The sequence below is a fragment of the Juglans microcarpa x Juglans regia genome, chromosome 1D, assembly GCF_004785595.1.
Source record: "Juglans microcarpa x Juglans regia isolate MS1-56 chromosome 1D, Jm3101_v1.0, whole genome shotgun sequence".
NCBI classification, from domain to species: Eukaryota; Viridiplantae; Streptophyta; class Magnoliopsida; order Fagales; family Juglandaceae; genus Juglans; species Juglans microcarpa x Juglans regia.
This window is the reverse complement of record NC_054594.1, coordinates 6921056-6937411: the sequence shown is the minus strand read 5'-3', so window position 1 is coordinate 6937411 and position 16356 is coordinate 6921056. Positions and strand designations below refer to the sequence as shown.

Sequence of the window (16356 nt, the reverse complement as noted above, 5' to 3'; positions counted from 1 at the left end):
AGGGCAGCGGCGCTGAGGATGCTTAACACATATATATAAGATATATAAATAGTAAAGAGATAAGAAACCTAGAAGAGAGGATGGGAACACTGCATGAAAAAGGAAAAATGGACACAAACCGAGCAATAGTGTCTAGAAAACGATTCCACGGACCGGTTTCTTACGTCTAAAAAAAAAAGAAAAGAAGATAAAATAAAATAACATAACATAACATAAAGTAAATATACTTGAGCCCACACCTTGGACCACTAATGAGATTATTGCATGGCTTTTATCTAAAATTTTGGGTCTCTACTCAATCTAAAATAAATACACTTATTCTATAAATTTTCTGATGAACATCCACTTGAATTATTAAAGACTTTAAAACCTAATTATCAAACCTATTAAAAAAGTTATATACCGTCAAAAATATCTTAGGTCCAAACTCTCTTCTAAAAATTTTACTCGTAATTCCAAACGATTTTTCATTACTGTAACCCAAAATTTTTTTTTTAAAGCACCATGACTGGACTCGGATGTTACAGTGAGTGTCTTGGATGACCGATGAGATTGGGGAGAGAGGAAGCGGTCCACTATCTGATGATGGTCACGAAAGGGAGGCAACCGGTTGCGAGAATTCTTTTTCGAGATGTTGATGCATTTTTCTACGTGGCCAGAGTCCATCGATGCAATTGAACGGACCACAATGGTGGCTTCAGCGTTGATCGAATATTCCTCGATCATGCAAACAGTGTTTCTCACCACAGGAATAAAAAGCCAAAAGCTAATTACATATTTTTGGCATAACATGCAAGTACGTCTCCAAAACAAGATTTTCCAAATGAAGAATGCTTATTCGGAGTCTTAGACAAAGAAACTAAATGAGGGAAACTAAGCAATGGATGCTGTTATTATTGAAATATACAATGAATTGTCTTCAATTAGCTAGAAAGGTGACACTTCTTGCTGAACAAAGAAGAGGCCGGAAGGACCGCCATTGGGTAGCAACGCTAACCTCACAAGATGTGCAGCACCTTCCTCGAGAGATAAGACACCGGTGTTATCGTTCATATCAGTTTTCACGAAACCTGACAAACGCAATTGATGCAGAAACTCGGGTACCTCTTGGCTAAAATTCTTGTGTAGGCATTCAAAGCTGTTCTGGAGACTACATAAGCAGACATATGAGGAGGCCAGCCTTTAGTTTCCAAGGAACCCTCCTTAAAATCTTTTAGAAACTCATGCACTACTTCATGATCCACTCTCTACTTCATCCACTCTCTCTTCTGTAAGGTTATTGTCATCAGTTACTACACTATTAGCCCATCTGTTTGGTATGTTCTGAATCAACAAGACAATTAAGAAACCTTATAATTAGAAAAACTGTTCTTTCTTTGAAGTAACACAAAATTAAAGTTAATCATTTTGTTTTATATTCCTACACTCCCGGCCTCATGTATGGGCCGCTAGACACATCTCATTAATGATCAGCTTGCTCAACAAGTGAAATGTTTAATTAAAAATGAGGTAATGCTTGGAGCTGCTAGAAATTGAAGTAGGAACTATTTTTTTTTTTTTATATGAGAATATATATATATATTTTTTTTTATATCAATACCAAGTATATATCTATAATCTATGTGGCTTCAATCAGTACTAATATTTTCAAACTCAACAAATCTAGTACCATGCATGATTAGTACTCAACAGCTAGCTAGTCGACCATTAATTGGGAGTGCTTGAAACCAAATTTGTTCTGTCTAAATATATTATATTCTTATGAAAATAGATTAATTAGTAAATTTCTCTATGATCGATCTATTCAAACATACATATATATATGCATTAAAAATAATTATACCATATATAGAGAAGTTGATCTTGTTTCATACCCCTAACTTCCCTGCAGAGGAGGAAACGTTGACAATTCTTGGTGAGTCAGATAATTGGAGGAGAGGGATAAGCGAATCTGCCATTCTTTTAGCACCATAGTAGTTGGTTCGAATGCATTCTTCTGTCGACTCATAAGTTTGTCTAAATACTTCATTCGGATTGGTTGGATGACGTTGTCCCTACATGATGATCACCAAGATGCATGGTAGCTAAAAGAATAAGATGATCATTATTATATCCAGTTCAATTGTCTGCTGTAGGAGAATGGTAGTTGGCATATATATACCATTTGACAATTTAACTAAATGAAGGAATTGAATAAAAATTATTTTTTGAGTTTTCTTCCCCAAATTTTTGCATTTTCTTAAATAAAGTGACTTATCTGATAGACTAAAACCTTTCCTGAAAATATTAAGATTTAAAAAAAAAGTAATTAGAAAATAATTAATTTTGATTCATCCAATCAAGTTGAGTTGAGTTGTCAAATAATATATATGATCAGAGTAGGACAATGCATTTCACCTATATCCTGAGTAATGGTCATGGATTTAGCATTGCATATATGTATGGACTAAGCTCTGTCCAAGGAGCTAGCTTGCATGCAGCTAATTAATTATCTTATGCTCACTACTTAATTCATGCAACTACATACAGTACTACCAAATGATTAAGGGCATCTTTAATTTGGATATTTGAAAGTATTTCAGAACTTGATAAATAGTAATAAAATAGTTTAGGTGAAGACGTTTTATTAGATATTGGAAATAAGAGAGAAAATATTGAGTAAAAATATTACAAAATTAAAAATTATTTTAATATTATTTTTTAATATTATTTTTATTTTAAAGTTTGTAAAAGTTCTATTGATTTTTATGTTTTATTTTAAATTTTGGATAATGATTAGATGAAAACGTTAAAAAGTTGAGTTGAAAAGTAATGTTTTATGTCTAAATAATATTTAAAAATAAAATTATGAGAAGTTTTGATAATTTTGATCCTTCTTTGCCTTAGTTTTATGTCTGACGTTCCGTTTGGATTCAGAAAGCGTTTCATCTCATCTTATCTCATCTCAATAATTTTCTCAAATTTCTACACAAAATATAATAAATCTTTCAACTTTTTCAAATCATAATTTAATTTTTTTTAAATTTTAAAATAATAATAATATTAAAAAATAATATTTTTAAAATTTTTAACTTTTATTTAAAATTATCTCATCTAATTTTAATACTTGAAATACTGGGCCTTCGGGCAGCCTAAAGAACATGCATGGGTTGAATATTCACCAATCTGGTCAATCGGCGTCAACAACGTCGATCGTCAGCTCTAACCTGATCATGAAGCCTAGCTATCTAGCTATAAAGTAATGGCAAAAAATTAATTTAAACTTTGGTCTTTAACAGAAGCTTGCAGAGTAAAGGTGATTACGTTTGGATATTGAATTGATTTGAATTAAAATAATAAAATATTATTAAAATATTATTTTTTAATATTATTATTATTTTAAAATTTAAAAAAATTATAATAATATGTTGAGATAAACTATTTTGAAATTACCATATGTAAAAGAGTACTTACCTCTGCATCTGGAATGGTTGAAATTAAAGCGTAAAAGTCTATAACGGCTCCCGTAATGCCTGCTTTGTTCACCTGCATGCATGCATCGAGCTCTCATTATTTTCAAAAATAATAACACCCAAATTTATTGTGTTGAAGTGATTTTTTTATAACAACTAATAAATGAAAATAGCCTGTTATCAAAAAAATAAATAAATAAATGAAAATAGCCACTTAAAATGCGTCGACACATCAGCCGAAGTGACAATATCAAGATGTTATAATATAGAGTAATGTTCCTATCTTCTCTAATTTATACCACTCATTTTATCCTTTAACTCGTACCATGGTACCATGTGACTTATTAAAAAATTATAAAAATTTAAAATATATATATTAAAAATAAAATAACGACCGAGAATATAAAAAGATAAAGACTAAAATCTTAGATTTTTGCTATCATTTTATGTTTGTGTTTTTAACTTTTTTAATAAGCTACATGGCACCACACGTCAAAGAGGCAAAGTGAGTAATATAAATTAGAAGACCATAGTAGCATTACTCTATAGTATATTTGATCTTTAGTCTATGTTCTTTGATCTTTTTTTCTCATAATCAAATATATTACCGTAAATAACTACATACATCTGTTTTTGCTTTCACATTTTGGTGAGAGTTTCTATAATTGTAAAAGGAAATGTTGAAGAAAATATTAAAATCGTTCAAATAACGATCACAAGCATTTAAAAATATAATACAAATATATAACTCACATCTTTCCATCAGTTTACATTTTAGAAATAAGTAGTGATTTCACGTGATATCAAAGTCTTAGTGGCTCACGCCATCTTTTTATCCTTGTTTTTTTTCTCCTCCTTTTACCTGCTTCAATCTGCTTCCTAATATGGCCTTCCCATCGATTAATATGGGAAACTTTGTCGCATTGGGTCTCAAGCAAGACAACTACCCTTTATGGTGAGAACAAATTTTAGGCAGATCACCTGCTCACATGGACTCTTCAACTCTTGCTCAATTTCTCTCATGTCCTGAAGGATTTAGTGATGGACAACTAAGGCTACTTTGGAACATGAAAGCAACTGAGCTTATTTGAATTGAGTTCAAATTTAAGCATAGCTCAACATCTAAACACACAACTCTTAAATTACTAAATATCACTCAACTTAAAACATCTTTACACGTGGGATCTATAACCATTTTCAACTCAACATCTCTTTACACATGGGATCTATAACATTTTTTTAACTTTTCATAAATACATCTAAACTCATCTTACATCTAAACATATCTAAACTAATCTTAGATGGGCTCTACAAATTAAGCTCACTCCACCATCTCAACTCACTACTATTCATAAAGAACTAAACTCATTTCAGTTCAACTCAACATCTAAACGCAACCTAAGAATCAATTCGGAGTATACCAAGTGCCAACAATGAATAATGATAGGGTTATTACCCTACTACTACCCATTTACTATTCTTTTTATATTTGATTTTTTTTAATTTCATTGTACTTAATGATTAAGGAAGTGAGTATTAGTAAAGTTATATATTTTTTTAATTTTTTCTTAGTAATTAAGAATGTTAAAAAAATACTTAAAAGAAAATGATAAAAAAATAAATAAAAAATAAAAAAAAAACTTGAAATACACTTAAGTAGTAAATAGATAGTAATAAGATAGCAAGCCTATTTCTACCCGCCGACAATTAGATAGACTACTCAGATGATGGATCATCGATATTTAATAGAGGCAGCCAGCTTGGGTCTAGTCATTGGACTAGACACCACAGCACAAGTCTCAAGGAAGCATATGCCCAACCTTATCAATGACTATTTTGCTATCTGTGTTCCTATAAGACTGTTGACATCTCTGATCGATTATTTGAGAAAGAGTGCAGCTATACATCAGCCGCACTCTCCGCACACTCCACATACAAGATTTTTTTTTTAAACGTAGCACAGGGTGTGCTGCGGCTGCAGCATACAGTAGGTTGTAATAAATATTTTCCCTTTGAGAAAATTTAAGAGCATTTGTGATAGTTTAAAAACTATTTGCGTCCCAGTCCATGACAAAAATAATGCATTCTCTCTCCTTAATAGCCTTGGCCCAAAATACAAATCTTTTATTAAAGTCATGCTCAAACCGCCCATGCCTTCATATATAGAATTTATCCCTTTCTTCAAAGTTATGAAACCCAGCTTGCTCTACATGATACCGAGAGCAATACTGATTAGGATGCTTTCTACTCCAACAAAACTCGCCACTCGAAGTGAAACACTAGACCACAAGGCTCCAACTCTCGCATTCAGCAAGTCAAGGACCGATCCCAGTGCTCCTCCACAAAACTCCAGTGTTGCTCGTGTCCCAACTTGTCAATTTGTGAGAAAAAAGGACATGAAGCTCTTTGATGTTGGCACCATTTTGACAAAGTCTATCAAGACACTGACACCCCTCAAACTCTAGCCGCATTGACTACATCTAATGAAGTCGATGAAGAATGGATGGTAGATACGGGGGCTTTGGCACATATGACACCTATTTTGCAAAACTTACATCCCTATCATGGTCATGATCATGTCATGGTTGGGAATGGTACCATCCTCCCAATTACTCACATGGGTGATGCACATGTTGGTAACTTTTCCAAATCCATTAAAATAGAGAGGGATGCTAGAGACACAAAGGAATCTCACAAAGAGATCTCACATACTGATGTGACACACTAATAGTCTGTCATGTCTCCCTTCTTCTTCTTTTTCTTCTTCTTCTTCTTCTTCTTCTTCTCTCTCTCTCTCTCTCTCTCTCTCTCTCTCTCTCCCCCCGTGCCTCCCCTCCTCCCCCTTTCCTTCCTTACCTATGTTGTCTGCCCTCCCGGGGTGGTTCTCGACCACCACAGATGACCAAAGGATAAGTCATCGGCTCAGATCCCCCAGAAACCTAGCGGCACGCAATCAACTATGCACACAGTGTACAGAATGTGGTCCCCGACCACCAAAGTGCAATGCGAGCTACTGTGAGCTCTATGCTGGCAGTGCCGCTTGTACCGTTGTTGTCTTGATCTGCCCACCCTGCACAAAGAGAGGCATGGGGAGAAGGCAAGGGTGGCAGCACATGGGGAGGGGAGAAAGAAAGAGAAAATAAAGAAAATAAAGGGAGATGTGGCACACTCATCAGTGTGTGAAATCTCTTTGTGGGATTGATTTGTATCCATAGTGTTTTTCTAAAATAACTACAAGAAAATTACTTATTTGCAACTAATTAATTCCAGCGAAATAACCATTTGTAAGTAAAATTAATTGCGAAAAGTCTTTTAGTTACAATAAATTAGTCACAAAAGTCCGTTTTTCTTGTAGTTAATGTTTTGTTAGTCCCTAATATTGAAAGAAAGTTACTCTTTATTAGGCAATACCACTAATTATCCTATTAATTGTGATTTTTTTATGGTGGATTAACTCTAAAGGACAGGAGCACCAACAAAATCTTATTGAGAGGCCACAAGGTGTTAATCTTTATACCATCAGCCGGAAGCTCATTTTTCTATATATGCACTTTCAGGTAGCAAATAAGAGTCTTTGACATAAACGTTTGGGACATCCCCAATCTACGACCATCCAAACTTTTCAATCCCTTTGTTTAATAAAAGGCATTACCAAGTCCTTGACTATTTGTGATAGTGATTTTTGGGGCCCTACCCCATTAATTCTCTTAATAAATTTTCTTATTATGTAATTTTAGTTGATGATTTTAGTCAATACATGTGATTAATTCATTTGAAAAATAAATCTGATTTTTTTCTTGCATTTCATGTTTTTATTAATTTTATCAACCACTAATTTCCCAAACTATTTAAAATCTTTCAATCTGGTGGTGGTGGCGAATTCACAAGTAATGCATTCACAAGTTTTTAACTAGACAATGGTATTGCTCACTATATTTCTTGCCCAAACACCTTGGAACAAAATGGCATTGCTAAATGACACAATCGAACTATCCGGGAATTAGGCCTAGCTATGTCATATCATAGCAATATGCCAAAATGTTTTTGGGTTAAGGCCTTCTCTATGGCGGTTTATTTATAAACTATCTTCCTTCTGTGAGCCTTGGAAATGAATCTTCTTTTTTAAAACTTTATGAGCATCACCCGAATTACTCATCCTTACATGCCTTTGGTTCCAAGTGTTTTCCATACCTATGGAACAATACTATCAATAAATTTGGCCCTAATTCATTTCCCTATGTCTCCATTGGATATAACGACAAGCACAAAGGTTTTAAATATTTTTATCCTCCTACTAGACGCATGTATATCTCCTGGTATGTTATCTTTGATGAGGAAACTTTTTTCTTTCAACACCCTGCTAATCTCCATTATTGCCCTTGTACCCACATACGATTTCAATTTTTCGGACCTGATTTTCCTTCACAGTTCTACTCACTCTCACTCAGTGACATATATCTCTAGTGACACACATATGAAAACCACAATGCCCCTCAATCCACTTCACACAATTCACAACTTGCCCCCATCGACGACACCCCACCATTCAATCCTACTTTACCTGTGGCTATCATAGACACATTTACACCTCCATCCCATGCACCATGTACTGTTACCACTCACCGCAATTCTCGGGATTTCCTTTTCTGGTTTTTTATCACTTTCTGGCTAGGGTTGCTGAGTGGCGGCGGCAGCCACCCCTCTAATGTCTTCCTCACCAACGAGGAATCCTGATACGTCCTTGTCTTATGCCCAGGCGGTGTCGAAGCCTTCTTCATCTTCCAATTTCAAAATGCCTATGCATTATCCAATCGATGTTGATGGCCAACCGGGTTTTATTTTTTCAGAGGCAGAGATGACCAAGGTTGAGGAAGATTTTCATTATGCCCTGGTCTTGAAGTTCTTACGTTCTTGTCTGTCTACTGATGTTATTCGGCTTGCAGTGGTTAAAACTTGGGTTTTGTTGGAGATCCCTACCATCAGTTTCATGGATGCTCATCATGTTTTTATCAAGTTAAATTCTGAAAGGGATTTTGTCCATGCATGGGCACGAGAAGGGCGAGTTATTGATGGGTGCATGTTTCATTTGTTTCATTGGACGAAGGACTTTGATCTTAAGAAGGAACTATCCTCGGCACCCAAGTGGATCTTTTTACAGCCCTTCCGCTACATCTGTATAAGACTAATTGCTTGCAGATTTTGGCATTGAGATTCGGTAGGTTCCTGGGTATTGATAATGCGACCATTAACAAGACTCGAGCCTCAGGTGCAAGGTTATGTGTGGAGGTTGATCTTCTTGAAGAACAAATTCAGGGCTTCCCCATAGTCGTCTCGGCTACTAAGAAGATCTAGTAGGAGGTGCACTATGAGAAACAAGGGTCTTATTGTAGATGGTATTGTCGGCAAGGACATACAGAGGTTGTATGTCATGTAGGGGTGAAGAAAGTGCACAGGGATGATCGTGTGAATCCGACGCAAGATAACCAAGTTAAAAGAACGAAAGTTTGGAGAGTCAAGAAAGCAGGATCTAATGAGATGGAAGAGCAACGGCTTGTTGAGAAGCTGACAGATACAATAGAAAATGTGATAGTAGAGGAGCCAGATGATGATCAGAATAGTGACCAGGCAGTGCAAGTGAGGGAGGATTCTATTGTCGTTGGTTCGGTTAAGTTGGTCAGGGTAGTGGAGGTTCTCCCTGTTGATAAAGGGAAGGAGATTGTTGGATCTGTGTCAATGCTATGTGAGGAGGAGGGGGTTTTGGTGCATGAGGGACCTTCGGATAGGCAGGAGGGCAATCTAGGAGACACAGGGCTTATGGGTGATATGGCCATGCAAGAAGGTTGTTCCTTTGATCAACATAGAACAGAGGATCACCAGGATGTGGTTTCTGAAATTTTGGAGTTGGAGAATAAACTCATAGTGGCTGCAGAAGATGACGGAAACAAGTTTGAGCAGGAAGAAAATGGAAGCCTTTAAAGGCTAGCAAAAGAGAAGGGTTATGGTTCAGATTTGGATTTGAACAATACAATTTCATGATTAAAGAAATTTGAAAACCAAATTTTGCGTCCGTCTCGACGGGTTATTTCCCGTCCAGAAAAATTGAATTTATGATTGGAAGCATAGTGGTATGGAACGTGCGAGGATTAGGCATGTCCAAACGAAGATTAAAGCATTTGATTAGAGATTTTAATCCGTCAGTGTTGTCGATATCGGAACCTTTTGTTGATGAGGAAGCTATGGATGTCTGGGTAAAATTTCTTGGTTTTCTTCTTTTTGTTCTAATGAAGCAATTGGGGGGGGGGGGGAACTTTGGGTGTTTTGGAATGCAGAGTTGAATTTTGAAGTGCAGGGCATGTCTAATCAATTTATTTCTAGTTTCTTTACTAAGGTTGATAAGTGTCTCTATGTCTCGTTTGTTTATCCTAAGTGCACTCAAATGGAATGAAGGGAGCTCTAGTAGGATATAAAGGATGTTCAAAGGGATGATGTTCCCTGGCTTGTGGTTGGCGATTTTAATTCTATCTGTGAGGATGGAGATCGGGTAGAAGGTAATCCAAGGCCATTATCGTCTATGGCGGATTTTAACTCGTGCATTCATAGTTGCGGACTCATGGAGGTGAGTTTTACTGGATGCAAAATGTCATGGTGTAATGGTCAAAAAGGGATGTCCAGGAGCTGGGCGCGATTAGATCGAGCTCTCACGAATCCTATTTTGCTTCAACAATTTCCGAAAGTTCATCTTGAATACTTAAGCTGGAAGTCTTCAAATCATATTCCTATGTTGATTCGTTTTGACAAGGACGCGACTAGTTATGGACTCTTCCCATTCTGATTCCAAAGCATGTGGTGCATGCATGAGAATTTTAAGAAGTGTGTGGAGGATGCTTGGATGGAAGAGGTTCAAGGTACGGGGTTAGTCCATTTGGCAGCCAAGCTTAAAAATCTTAAATGGATTTTGAGAGCTTTGAATAAAGAGGTTTTTGACCATGTAGATCAATCTATTAAGGCCTTAGAAGAACGCATGGAGTTCCTTAAGTGTTCACTGCAAGATGGCTTTCATTCTGATGAGAGTGATTATTTATATACCAAGGCTAAATTGAAAGTATGGGAAAACAGATAAAAGCTCTGATTAGCTCAGCAGACAAAAAGGAAATGGCTAGAGGAAGGTGATTGCAATACGAAGTTTTTCATGTGTTTGTAAATCAACACAGGAAAACTTCGGCTATTTCGAAAATGGCCATGTCTAATGGAGAGGTTTTGGAGAATCTTGGGGAAGTGCATAACACGGCTGTGCTTTATTTTCAATCGTTTCTCATGGGGGAGGAACCTACTGTGCGCCCAGTTTGTAAGACATTATTTCTTCAGTGGTGACTGATGAAGAGAACCTGGGACTCTCTCAAGATCCATCTAAGGAAGAGGTTTGGGCTGCTTTATCGTCTATTCCTAAGAATAGTAGTCCTGGACCCGATGGCTTCGGTTCGGTGTTTTACTTAGCTTGTTGGGATATTGTTAAAAAGGATGTGACAGAAGCTACCCGAGATTTTTTTCAAAGGTACCCCTTTGCGAAGATTTTATTCTACTTCTTATATTGTTCTCATTCCTAAGGTGCAAGATCCTCAAAGCTTTGACAAGTTCAGGCCAATTAGCCAATATAGTGTTGCCTATAAAAAGTTTTCAAAGATCATTATGAATCGCTTGGCTTATTTGCTGCCTCTTATGATCTCTTGGGAGCAAGGTGCTTTTTTCCTAGGGCGTAGAATTTTTGAGCACATCACCCTAGAGCAAGAAATGGTTCAGTCACTTCATCGCAATAGTAATGGAGGTAATGTTATGCTAAAGATTGATATGGCAAAGGCTTATGATCAGGTTGACTGGTCCTTTTTATGTTTGGTTTTGAAGGGTTTTGGCTTGTCAGAGCGCTTTTGTGGTTTAGTGGAGGCCTGTGTGATGTCCCCACGGTTCTCGATCATAATGAATGAAACCTACAAAGGTTTTTCTAAACCATCTCGTGGGTTGCGGCAAGGGGACCTCCTTTCTCCTTATTTGTTTGTTATTATACAGGAAGTTCTTACTCAGCTTTTGCGAAAGAATTTTGAGGAAGGTAGAATTGGCTCCTATTATCATCCTAGAGAGGCTCCCTTGGTGTCTCATCTCCTTTATGCTGATGATCTACTTATATTTGCCAATGGGGAGAAGAGGTCAATTAAAATGCTGCTTCGGGCACTAGATACTTATGCGCTATGGTTTGGTCAGTTAATTAATAAGGATAAGTTGGTTCTTTTCCTATCCAAGAAGATAAATTACTCAAGGAAGTGCGGTCTTCTCAGAATGATAGGATTTGTGGAGGGATCTTTTCCTACTACTTATTTGGGGGTGCCTTTAGTGACGGGGCATCTTATGGCAAGAGCATTGGAGCCTTTGGTAACTAAAATTCGTAATAAGGCAGCCGGGTGGAAAATTAAAATTCTTTCGCAAGGGGGCCGACTCACTTTGCTTAGACATGTTCTATCTTATATGACAACTCATTTGTTGGCAGTTCTTAATGTTCCGAAGGTTGTTCTACTCAAGCTAAACTCTATCCGCTCGACTTTTTTTTGGGGAGATTTTAATGGTAAAGCTAAAAGGAAGTGGGTTTCTTGGTCTGCTATTTGTAAACCGATCGAGGAAGGAGGCTTAGGTCTCCGAAATTTCACTGAAGTGCAGCGATCCCTGCGCATGAAGTTTGCGTGGTGTCTTTTGTCTTAGATAATCTTTGGACGTGTTTCTTCCAAGCGAAGTATGTGAAAGACGGTAACTTGTTATGGCGGTATCACGTACAAGCGGTTCGAGATTTGGAGATCTATTATGCAGGTTTTTCCAGAGGTTTATGATCATACAAAGGTGCGGATCAGGGAAGGTAAAATCTCTTTTTGGCATGATAGATGGCTTTCAAGTTGGCCTTTTAGTGGCTATGTTCAAAATATTGGCAATCACAATCTTCAAGTCTGGGACTTCTGGGTTGGTAATGTATGGGATGAGACGGCTCTAGTGGAATTACTTGGATACTAGAACTCTGGAGGTGATGCGGTCTGTGGTGGCAAGTAAGGAGGGCTCATATGTTTACGTCTGGGAACCAACTCGGGATGGCAAGTTTTCCACTGCCTCAGCTTGGGATCTTATTCGGGTTCGATGTGAGGAAGTTTTTCCATGGAAGAACTGGTTCTGGCATAAGCTCTTGCCAAAAAGAGTGGCCGTTTGTGCTTGGAAGGCATGGTTTAGGTGCCTCCTAGTGGATGCTCGTACACGTGAAATGGGCATAGCTCTTGTATCCCGTTGTGACTGTTGTACAATTGGTGACTTTGAAACTATGGATCATGTTTTATGCTCTGGTGATATTGCTATGGCAGTGTGGAGAAGAGAATCGGCGAAGTTAGGTGTGCGATGCATGGAGTTTTCAACATGGCGTTCGCGTTTGGCATCTTGGCTCAGTTGTGCTAAACTTTTGAGACAAGTAATAATTTCACGTCTCAAATTTATTATGAATAAGATTATAAGATCGAAGGAGATAGAAACAATATTCTGTAAGTTTAATGAGCTTTGCTTACCAAGATATCAAGTTTCCCGAACTGGGTTTTGATGAAGTCTGCAAAAGAAGTAATGCTAGCCGGATCAGACACATCAAGCTGATGAAAAACCACGTGATCTGAGAGACCGATGTGTTGCAATTTCTGGAGAGCTTCAAGGCCTCTCTTCTCATCTCTTGCTGTTAATCCCTTTCGAAGCCAGTTGCCTGACTGTTTCAAATCCAATCCCCTTATTTGCCCCCGTAACAACTGCATACCTAAAACAATAGACGTGCATGCATGAGAGAGAGAGAGAGAGAGAGATTTATATTTGTGGTTGGTAGCCGTCTGTACCGATGGGGGAAGAGCAAATTAAAACGCCATGAAAGGGAAGCTGTACCTCTTTGTTAATGCTGCAGCCGTTGATGGTTAGACTTGGGATACTGATTGACAAAATGCGGGCTAATGGAGGTTGGGTCTTTATTTACTAGTTTGGAAGCTTCTTTTTTTTAAAAAAAATAATAATAATAATAGGAAAAAGGCCGCTTCCAATTTTTGACCTTAGGCGTTTATATATAGTTGGCTTACATCGTTCAACTAGCATATATATATATATATATATATATATATAGCAATTATCAGCATATTGTTGACAGAGTGGCGCATAATCACAAGTAATCTCCATCCTTGGAGTTAAAACGTATGCACTTAGCACTGAAAACATTGAAAAGTTGATTTTCTGCTAATAAAACATTGTAATGAGATCATACTCTGATAGACAATCATTTTTTTTTTTTTTTCCCCAACGAAGTCATCAATTACTATTCGGTCAACACATATACATTATGCTTATTGCGTAATACAGGAAGTTTCTTCCATATAATACAATTCATGAGCATCTTTCAGTATGCATGAGAGGCTCCGTTGCCAAACAATGAGGATCATGATCAAGAGCTTCGTTGACTTTTCTTCCACCATGAACTTGCCAACTTTGTATAGACTAATGATACAAATTATATGAAGGGACGAAGTTAGGGATCTAATTTAAGGGGAGCCGAGGTGTATGTTAAAGCTTGTTTAAAAAAAAAAAATATGACATAACTCGATCCATAGACACTCATCGCTATATATTTCATTAAATAAGATTGATCAATTATGACATCCGTACTAAATTTTTCAGCAATTTCTTTCTCAATATAAACTACTAAATAATCTTCAAAAAAGTCATCATTTATTTATATGAAGTGTGAAAATTCAAAGGAAATATTTCTATAATCCAATCACCATACCTTCAAAATTAATCAACGGAATTAAACTCTTTCTTATTTTGTTTCTGATTGATTAACATTTTAGTATCAAAATAATGTAATAGTTCCACAAACCAGTTCATAAACCAGCAAATGAAAATAGCAATACATTTCAGCAGTACACTTCAATACATTTCAGTAGTAGTTTTACACTTCAGTGGCAGTGCTCAAATAGTTTCAGCAAGTTCAGTTACACATCAACAATTTCAATTACACAGCAAGTCAAGGGGCACATATACAAGTTTAGTCTATGTCAAACACAAAAGGCTACACAAAAAGGTTGCATACCAACTTCAAAATAAAAAAATTCAAATCTCATAGTGGTTGGCCAACCACATGTTTATCCAAAACATGTGGTTGCCCAGCTACTAAAAGCTAGAAATTTGAAGCCAATGGTTACACACCACCATGAGGCGTGGATGGAGATTTCTTAGATCAAAGAGTCCTCATAAATTTTCCTCTGAATATTAAGGAATTATTTTTGCTGCATGGCATTCATGCCAAAAAAATCATTGCTCATGATCTCTACCTCGAACTTTCTCTTATCAAGTTCTAGTTGTGCACCTCTATCATTATCTGCCTTCATAACCCATGATCTCCTCTCTGCCATGAACAACCATCTATCCTCGGTCATTTTTTCTTATACCATGTTGAACTCAGCATCACATGCTTTTTGGGCTTTCTGCTTCCCCAAGTTATCTTTCTTAGCTTTTTTGCCTAGAGACCTCTCAACGTTCTCCTCCATAACGTCATCGGCAACTTCACTATTGCTCATTAGCTGGATGTTTATCATATAATCTTCTCCTCGTATTCAGTGAAATCATGTGTTGCTGCCATTTGGTTGGTGTCTCAAAAGACACCAACAATACTCCAAAGTGAAGTTCCCATTCTCCATCTCTTTATACATTATTTTTGCCTTTTCAATATGAAAAAGTGAAGGAATATTGTTAGAAAACAAATCTTAGATAAATAAATACATTATTAAAGGAAAATAGTACATACATTGTCTTGCTCGGTCACACCACTTGGGTGCAATGATTCTACTTACGCTAAAAATGCACAAAACTTGTTTGTGCATTTCTGGATCATGGACCAACGATTGATCAATGACTCTATCGAATGGTTCACAGTATTTGACTTTTTATACTCGTGATAAAACTCAGAAATTCTGTCTCACATTTGAGTGGATTTTTTATCAGTATCCCGTATGACATCAATGCTAATGTTGAGCCAACCAGAGACAAGTAAGTTATTCTCCTCTACAGTGAAAGATGTACCTCTTTGACCTTTTTTTCCGGAGGCCTCTTTTCACCGTGAAAGGGGTTATTTGGACCACAATATTAGAATGTTGTGTGCATGTTAGAGTGTTATTACAACATTCTCCTCCACTTTGTAAGAGAGTGGTAAAGAAGGGGTCATCTTCAAATGGAGCGTCCATCCTTGAAGAATTGTAATATTTAAGTTGTCAAAAAATGCAGCACATACAAAGTAGAAAATAGACAAGGTAGCACATACATATGCTAAACCAACTTACAAAAAACCAACTTATGTACACAAAACCAACTTATATTTATGTCCTAATATAATGAAAGCTAAATACATATGCAGTAGGTTTTCCAATCACAATTACTAAGGAAAATAAAGCAGACATATGCAAAACCAACTTACAAAAAACCAGTTGGCCAATCACAGATACATATGCAAGCTAAAATACAGCAGGTAGTAGTACTATATAATACAAAACCAACTTACAAAACCACGTAACAAAGCTAATTAGTAATGTTGTGGTCCTTGTTGCCGATAATTATTCTTCAACAAGTACCCGTACTATTCCATTATCATAAAGAAGGTTCAAAATCTGTCTAGGAAGGAGAGAAGAGAAGAGAAATTACAAACCACAGGATTTGTCCTGGCTCTCACTATTTGTTTCACCAGTGAAGTGAGGTAAAGAAAGAATGAACAATTTTTTTTAACAATTCCCAAAATTATGTTCAACAAAGTTTAGGGATAAAGTTTATTAAGGTACAACATTTTAGCAGAATCTACGCTTACTTT

General features: G+C 36.6%; 1 pseudogene; it reads right to left on the bottom strand.

Annotated features, from left to right (window-relative positions):
- Nucleotides 1-895: 895 nt before the first annotated feature.
- On the bottom strand, nucleotides 896-15046 carry LOC121264777 (annotated as a pseudogene).
- Nucleotides 15047-16356: the final 1310 nt, after the last annotated feature.